Consider the following 7,409-nt stretch of genomic DNA (forward strand, 5'->3'; position numbering starts at 1 on the left):
GAATGGGAAGGGGCAGGAGCACATACTTTGATAGAAGACAAGGTGGGTCACGTGTGTTGAAGGACACCCGGGGCCAGTGCAAGGGTATTAAGTGCCCTAGGTGAACCTTCTGCCTTAGGCTTGCCCCCCCCCCAGTCTTGGCCCTGACTCCTATCTCATTCGCGCCCGCCGAGTGTGTGCTTCTCTGTGCCGTGAGCAGGATAGGCTCCACTCACGGCCCCACATAGCTGTTCTTCGACATCTCCTAATGGTCGGCGCCCAAGGCAACTGTCTAGTTTGCCTAATGGGACATGCTGGCCCTGGGGACACCCTTCTATAATAAACGGTTAGGAGACCCATACTACCAACATGAGGTTGTATTTGCTGATAGAGAGACAGTAAGTTTGCTGGTGTGGTCCACATAGCTTTCTCAAGAATGGAACCCAGTGGTATCAAGTGAAGTTGCAGAAAAGATGCCTAATAGTTAGGATCCCACCAATTAATCTTTTACTCCTCATCCAATCATACAGGATTCAGCTAAGCCCTCAAGTGTTCTTATTTATTAATAAGATTTTGCATGAGGTCTATTATCAGGCAATGAGTCATTGAATGGAACAACATCATCTGCAATTGCATAGTTACAATTATGAACCCCAGATAGCTTGGGGGGAGGGGGAGGGGGCGGCCCACATAAAAGAATAAATATTTTCTATTACCAGAGTTAACACAGGTAAGTTTGCGCAATAACGCAAACAACCATATCCATATGGTTCATTGCTTTAAAATACAAAGCAATGAACCATATGGTTCATTGCTTTGTATTTTAAATTAGCATGAAAGTACTATTTACACATATAAGCACCACCCACTTATGTGCGAACATGCATGCATATTATACTCCTTTGTGCATATGTATATGCGCACTATGTAGATTTGCAGGGATAAAAGGAGACAGACTGGTTCTTCTTTCTTTGTGCCACCATGTCTCAGGGTTAGCCAGGACACATGCGTAAGCCTAATTTTCTGCCCAGGGAGATTGATCTCCTTGTAAAGGAAGTGACGAAGGCTCACGGTGTTCTCTAGGGTATGACTGTAAAAAGACTGGGCTCCTACCAGAAGAAGCAGATATGGGAGCATATTCACCATAAAATTAATGCCATTTTCAAAAACAACAGGAGAGTTAGCAAATTTTGCCAGAAGTGGAGAGACGGATGCTAGCCGAGGGGGCAGACACCCAAGTCACTCTGATAGCAGCAGAACGGATGGTGCTGTCCACCATTTTGGAGTCCGCTATGACTGGGGTGGGGAAGCTGGACACCTCTCAACCAGAAAAGCAGCACAGCGAGTATTATGTATAAAATACCTTGTCCTAGTGTTTCGACATGGCTTATAGTTAGTGTGAATAAATAATATATAAATACCTGTGTATAATTTAACTCAGTTTTATTATTGCTCTTTTAATTTAACACATATACAATTCACAATTTATATTAAAACCAATATTATCACTCATACCACATTCACACATGCACATTCACATACCACAAAAAAGATATTGCACCTAATTCTAATACAATAATTCACCTATTACCAACATATTAAAATACATCCTACATTATTACAATCAGAAAGCACCAATTTTATATTGTATATTCCATTTATCATCCAACCCACCCTTATTTCTTATTAATCTCTCTCTGAATATCCTTTTAAACAACTCCCTCTCAGTTCCCTGTTGTATTCAATACTTTATTATAAACTCCCGACGAAAAGCTTCCGTTTCACCAAGGAGGTTTCCTCAGGGGATCGTTATCCACTCGTTGCTTTCATTAGAAAAGCCGGGAACTTCTCTATATAATTCATAGGGTGCGTGTTGCTTGTGCCGTCTGTGATAAAACACAATCCTAAATACATAAATGTTTAATTATTAATAATTAAAAAATGTATTAAATTTAAATTTAAAGATAAACTATTTATCCAGTCACTATCCTTGAAACCAACGGAATGCTTACCTCTATTTTACTCCGTACAACTCCTTAACATTGCTATTGTGAATTATTTTCCACGTTGTTGCACAACCTACCAATCCATCAGAAAAAAGGCATTAATCCACCACTGAATGCCACACAACTCCGTTAAACTTCATTCTTACATATATACTAACCTGCCCGGGGGAATTTATTTTCACCCCTATGTTAAACATCACTCACTTCATAAGTCGGCGTTTTCAAACCTCAATCCTTATTAGACAACACTGCTTCATACGTCTTCAAAACCGCCGCTTTCACTCCACACCTTCAGACAAAATACCTTCAAACTCTATTGGCTACCATGCTGCATTCCCATCTATAATACATAGTAATTCTTATAACTACTAGTAACTAGCATTTTACTTAACACTTCGTCTATATTAAGCAACAAAGTCAGCTCACCATCAAATATGCCGTCCAGAGTACTCCATTTTTCCAAAACGCCGCGAATGCGCACTACTTCCTATCCACACCCTTATATTTTAAATATCCCTCCTCTTTCTTGTATTGGATACCACTGCACCACCTGATTTTCAATCCATCAGCAAGCTCCACCTCCCAACACAAGATAGCTATAACCACACTAAAGGAACGCATTCCATTCTATTTCTGAGTTTAAACCACCAGGAGTCAATGTCCCCCACTGGAATATATATCGCTGTTCCTTCTTCGTTAGTACTGTTGATATATTACCTCCTCTACTTAGCTCTACTTGGTTAAGGGCACAGAATCTTAAATCCTGAACTTCATGCTTTTTCTCCCGCCAATGCTGTACCAACGGGGCATTTTCTCTCCGTGTGCGTATATTACTGAGATGCTCAATAATTCTCGTTTTCAATTTTCTTTTTGTATGCCCTATGTAGTACAACCCGCAGGGACATAGAATCACATAAATAACTTGAGCTGACTCGCAATCAAATTGCCTAGGCAAATAATATATACGACCTGTAGATGGAATTATCAAAGAAATTGTCATGTATACCTGGGGGCATACTATACAATGTCCACATTGATATTGACCCTTCCGATCATATAATAACCTTGGTATGGGCAAAATCGTGGAGGTTAACATATCCCTCAAAGAGCGTCTTTTTTTATAAGCAAAAATAGGAAATTCCTTAAACACTCCATCATCTTTAATAATAGCCCAGTGTTGATATACTATATCTTTGATTTGTTTCACTTGATGGGAAAAAGGCAGCGCGCATACCATCCTAGTCAATGGAGTTTTATCGCCAGTTATCAATAAGTTCTCTCTGTTCGCATAAAGCGCCCGTTTGTATGCTTTTTTGACAATCTTCCTCTTATAACCCCTTTCCATAAATCTGTCAACTAGCTCTAACGATTTCAGTTTGAATTCATTTACTGTAGTACACAATCTTCTCAATCTCAAAAATTGACTGATTGGAATATTCTCCTTGAGACGTCTCAGGTGAAAGTTCCCAGCTTTTCTAATGAAAGCAACGAGTGGATAACGATCCCCTGAGGAAACCTCCTTGGTGAAACGGAAGCTTTTCGTCGGGAGTTTATAATAAAGTATTGAATACAACAGGGAACTGAGAGGGAGTTGTTTAAAAGGATATTCAGAGAGAGATTAATAAGAAATAAGGGTGGGTTGGATGATAAATGGAATATACAATATAAAATTGGTGCTTTCTGATTGTAATAATGTAGGATGTATTTTAATATGTTGGTAATAGGTGAATTATTGTATTAGAATTAGGTGCAATATCTTTTTTGTGGTATGTGAATGTGCATGTGTGAATGTGGTATGAGTGATAATATTGGTTTTAATATAAATTGTGAATTGTATATGTGTTAAATTAAAAGAGCAATAATAAAACTGAGTTAAATTATACACAGGTATTTATATATTATTTATTCATACGATTTATACCTGTGGGTTACCCATATGATGTTATGTCTAGTTGTTATAGTTAGTGTGGCAATATCAGGTCCTTCTACTATAATGATGTAGGGCACATGTGCCCACAGAGAAGAGCTTGATTCACCCCTTGGCTGCAGAGCATTGGGTCTCTAATGTAGGACACTGCAGTATAAGATGGATATTAGGTGTTTGCTGTCTGTAGTATAATATTATAGTAGGAGCTATGGTCTACATATAGAGGGCATGCCTTCTTAGTTGTAGATAGGTACATGGTATATTTTTTGTTGTTTCCATAACTGTATGAAAACATTATCTAGTGCTGTCTACTATCCTCTCACCTCTGGACCCAACTAAATGGACTCTTCATTGGCACATTTACTATTCAACTAATGCTTACATGTGATAGGTGAGCTTACAGAGCACCCCATCTTGAGCCAATAAGCAACCCTTTAAAAGACTGTATGCAGATAGTCGGTGACCTCAGCAGCTAGAAGGGCTGAGAAACAGCTTGTGATTGAAAGAGGTACATGGTTTATATTTTCACTGGAGTATCAGGAGGTGCTGAAAGAGGAATTGGGGACTATACTAATTGTTAACATAGAAATTCTTTAGAAACTTACACACCTATGATGTGAAACTAAAACATGTACCATGTTCACTGTTGCAGGGAACCGAGATGAGGAACAGGCTGGGTCAAGCGGCCTGCAAAGGTCATGTCACTGCATATGACAAATGCCCAAAAAAAAGGAGGAGGAGGAGGAGGACAAGCTACAGGAAGGGCCACCCATAGGAGAACAGCTACCACAACCATCTGGCAAGTCATAGGAGGAGCCAGAGGATGAGATGCAGGAGGATCCAGTGGAGGAAGAGCAGTAAGCTGGCCTGAATTCCTCAATGAGGAGGAGGGTGCTGAGCACCCACAGATGGAGGCCAGGCCAGCAGAGCACCTCCTCATAGACATGAATGCCTGAGTCCGCGAGGAAGTGACAACACTGAGTCCCGAACTCCACGACCTGCAGGAGGTAGTATAGGAAGAGGGACAGGCTCTAAGGGAAGAACTGAGGGGCCTGTGACAGGAAATGGAGGGAGCTGCTCACCAGAATGTCCCCTTGGCAGCCACAGCCAACACCAGCAACACCAGCAGTGCCTTCCCAACCTGCCAGACCCACCTGCCTGAAGAGCTGGGTCCTGCGCCCTCTGAAAGACCATCTCTAAGGAGGACCACAAGACACAGCTTTCCCAGTGCCCCCGCAAATGACCCAAGAAAGGGAAAACATGACCGAACGAGCCAGTAACTTTAATCTGTTCAGCACTTCTCTACATTTGTACATTAATAAATGCACTTTCACCTACGGCGAAAAGGGCCATTAACTCATGCGATAAGCCCTTAATGCATGCAATAACGTGTTAGCGCTTGCGAAAAGGGCTGTACCTTAGTTCGCGATGCAAATTTTAAAAAGGGGAGGGGTAGGGGAGGAGTTGGGGGAGACCTAATGTAAAGTAGGTGCTGCTAACGCTGTTTGCGATATATTTTGCCCATTATCGCAGGCCATTAACGCTGAAAATAACTACACCTTTTTTATTTGCGCTACGGACGTATCACATGCGATATCACGTACCGCGATATTTATCGCAGCATATACCGCGTGCGATAAAAACTCTAAACAGATACCCTGTCTTCCTGGACCAATAAAATTGCTTGTTTTTAGTAGGTGAACCTTCATGAGACCATTTGCTCACTACTAGGTGTATATATACATGGCTAATTCATGCCTCGCCAGTCCCATCGCAGACCACAGCATGTGGAAGCAGGACAACATGAACAACAGGCCAGACCATATCCAAGATATCACAGGGAGTTACCAGGAGTGCAGGCAGAGGCTGCACTCTCGCAGGGTCACAAGCCTGGTCAGGGCAGGCCACATGCCAGGGCCCAGGCGAGGATAAATAGGGACCATATATTTCCTCCACGTACTTCCTTGGAGGCCATGCCTGAGGACTTAGTGGTGAGTAGGTATCGTCTCAGCTCTCAGGCAATACATGATTTATATGAAGACATGCGAGTTGATCTGGATCCTACAACCACAGGATCCCATGCCATCCCTGGCATGACCAAACTGTTGGCTGCCCTCCATTTCACTGCCAGTGGCTCCTTCCAAACCACAGTAGGAGTTGTGGGAGGAATGTCTCAGAGCACATTTTCATGCTGTCTGGATCAGGTCATTGAAGCAGTCATGGACCGCATTCATCACTACATATACTTTCCTCGCAACAGGCAGGACTTGATGGACTTGAAGAGAGCATTTTATGCCTTTGCACACTTCCCCAATGTTATTGGAGCTATTGACTAGGGATGTGAATCGTTTTCCATATCGTCTTAACGATAGAAATCGTGTGGCAGGGCAAGAAAATCGTCTTAGGCACGATTTTTTAGTTAAAAAATCGTTAAAAATCGTTTTTTCCGATTAGTGCGCACTAACTCGAGTTAGTGCGCACTAACTGGGAGTTAGTGCGCACTAACTGAAAATGATACAATTTGACACTTTTCAGGTCAGTTAAGGTCAGTTTAGGAATGAATATGTATTCCTATTGGCTGCCCTCTTATTTATTCATGTTACCAAGTTTCCTACTGACAGTATATGGGGGATGGGAAATGGAAACAGTTGGTAGCTTGACAAAACAAGTAATGTGATCAGTCAATGTGACTAGAACTTGTGCCCTAACCCTGATACCAGGGGTATTGTGATCTTCCTGCACACAGTGCCCTATCCCTATTAATACCAGGAGTGTTGTGATCTTCCTGCACACAGTGCCCTATCCCTAATACCAGGGGTGTTGTGATCTTCCTGCACACAGTGCCCTATTCCTGATACTGGGGGTATTGTGATCTTCCTGCACACAGTGCCCTATTCCTGATACCGGGGGTGTTGTGATCTTCTTGCACACATCCCGATATCAGGGATAGGGCACTGCATGCAGGAAGATCACAACACTCCTGGTATTAATAGGGATAGGGCACTGCATGCAGGAAGATCACAACACTCCTGGTATTAATAGGGATAGGGCACTGCATGCAGGAAGATCACAACACCCCTGGTATCAGGGATAGGGCACTGTGTGCAGGAAGATCACAATACCCCGGAGGAGTGAGGGTCAGGCAGCTCCCCCCTGTCTGTGAAGCCAGCCTCTCACTAGTAATGCAGGGAGGGAGCTGTCTCAGACTTCACCATCCTCCCCCCCCCCTTACCCACACACCATTCACTAGCTGGGACATGGGGGAAGTCAGGAGTGAGGGTCAGGCAGCTCCCCCCTGTCTGTGAAGCCAGCCTCTCACTAGTAATGCAGGGAGGGAGCTGTCTCAGACTTCACCATCCTCCCCCCCCCCCCCCTCACCCACACACCATTCACTAGCTGGGACATGGGGGAAGTCAGGAGTGAGGGTCAGGCAGCTCCCCCCTGTCTGTGAAGCCAGCCTCTCACTAGTAATGCAGGGAGGGAGCTGTCTCAGACTT

The 7,409-nt window shown here is 43.2% G+C and overlaps 1 long non-coding RNA gene across 1 annotated transcript; it reads right to left on the bottom strand.

Moving 5' to 3' along the window:
* Window positions 1-1,493: 1,493 nt before the first annotated feature.
* On the bottom strand, window positions 1,494-2,258 carry LOC115082293. The gene is made up of 3 exons (XR_003854124.1): window positions 2,190-2,258; window positions 1,992-2,058; window positions 1,494-1,883 (listed from the first exon to the last, which is right to left on the bottom strand). It is a non-coding gene; the product is annotated as an uncharacterized LOC115082293 (long non-coding RNA).
* Window positions 2,259-7,409: the final 5,151 nt, after the last annotated feature.

This window comes from Rhinatrema bivittatum, unplaced genomic scaffold (assembly GCF_901001135.1).
Source record: "Rhinatrema bivittatum unplaced genomic scaffold, aRhiBiv1.1, whole genome shotgun sequence".
NCBI lineage: Eukaryota > Metazoa > Chordata > Amphibia > Gymnophiona > Rhinatrematidae > Rhinatrema > Rhinatrema bivittatum.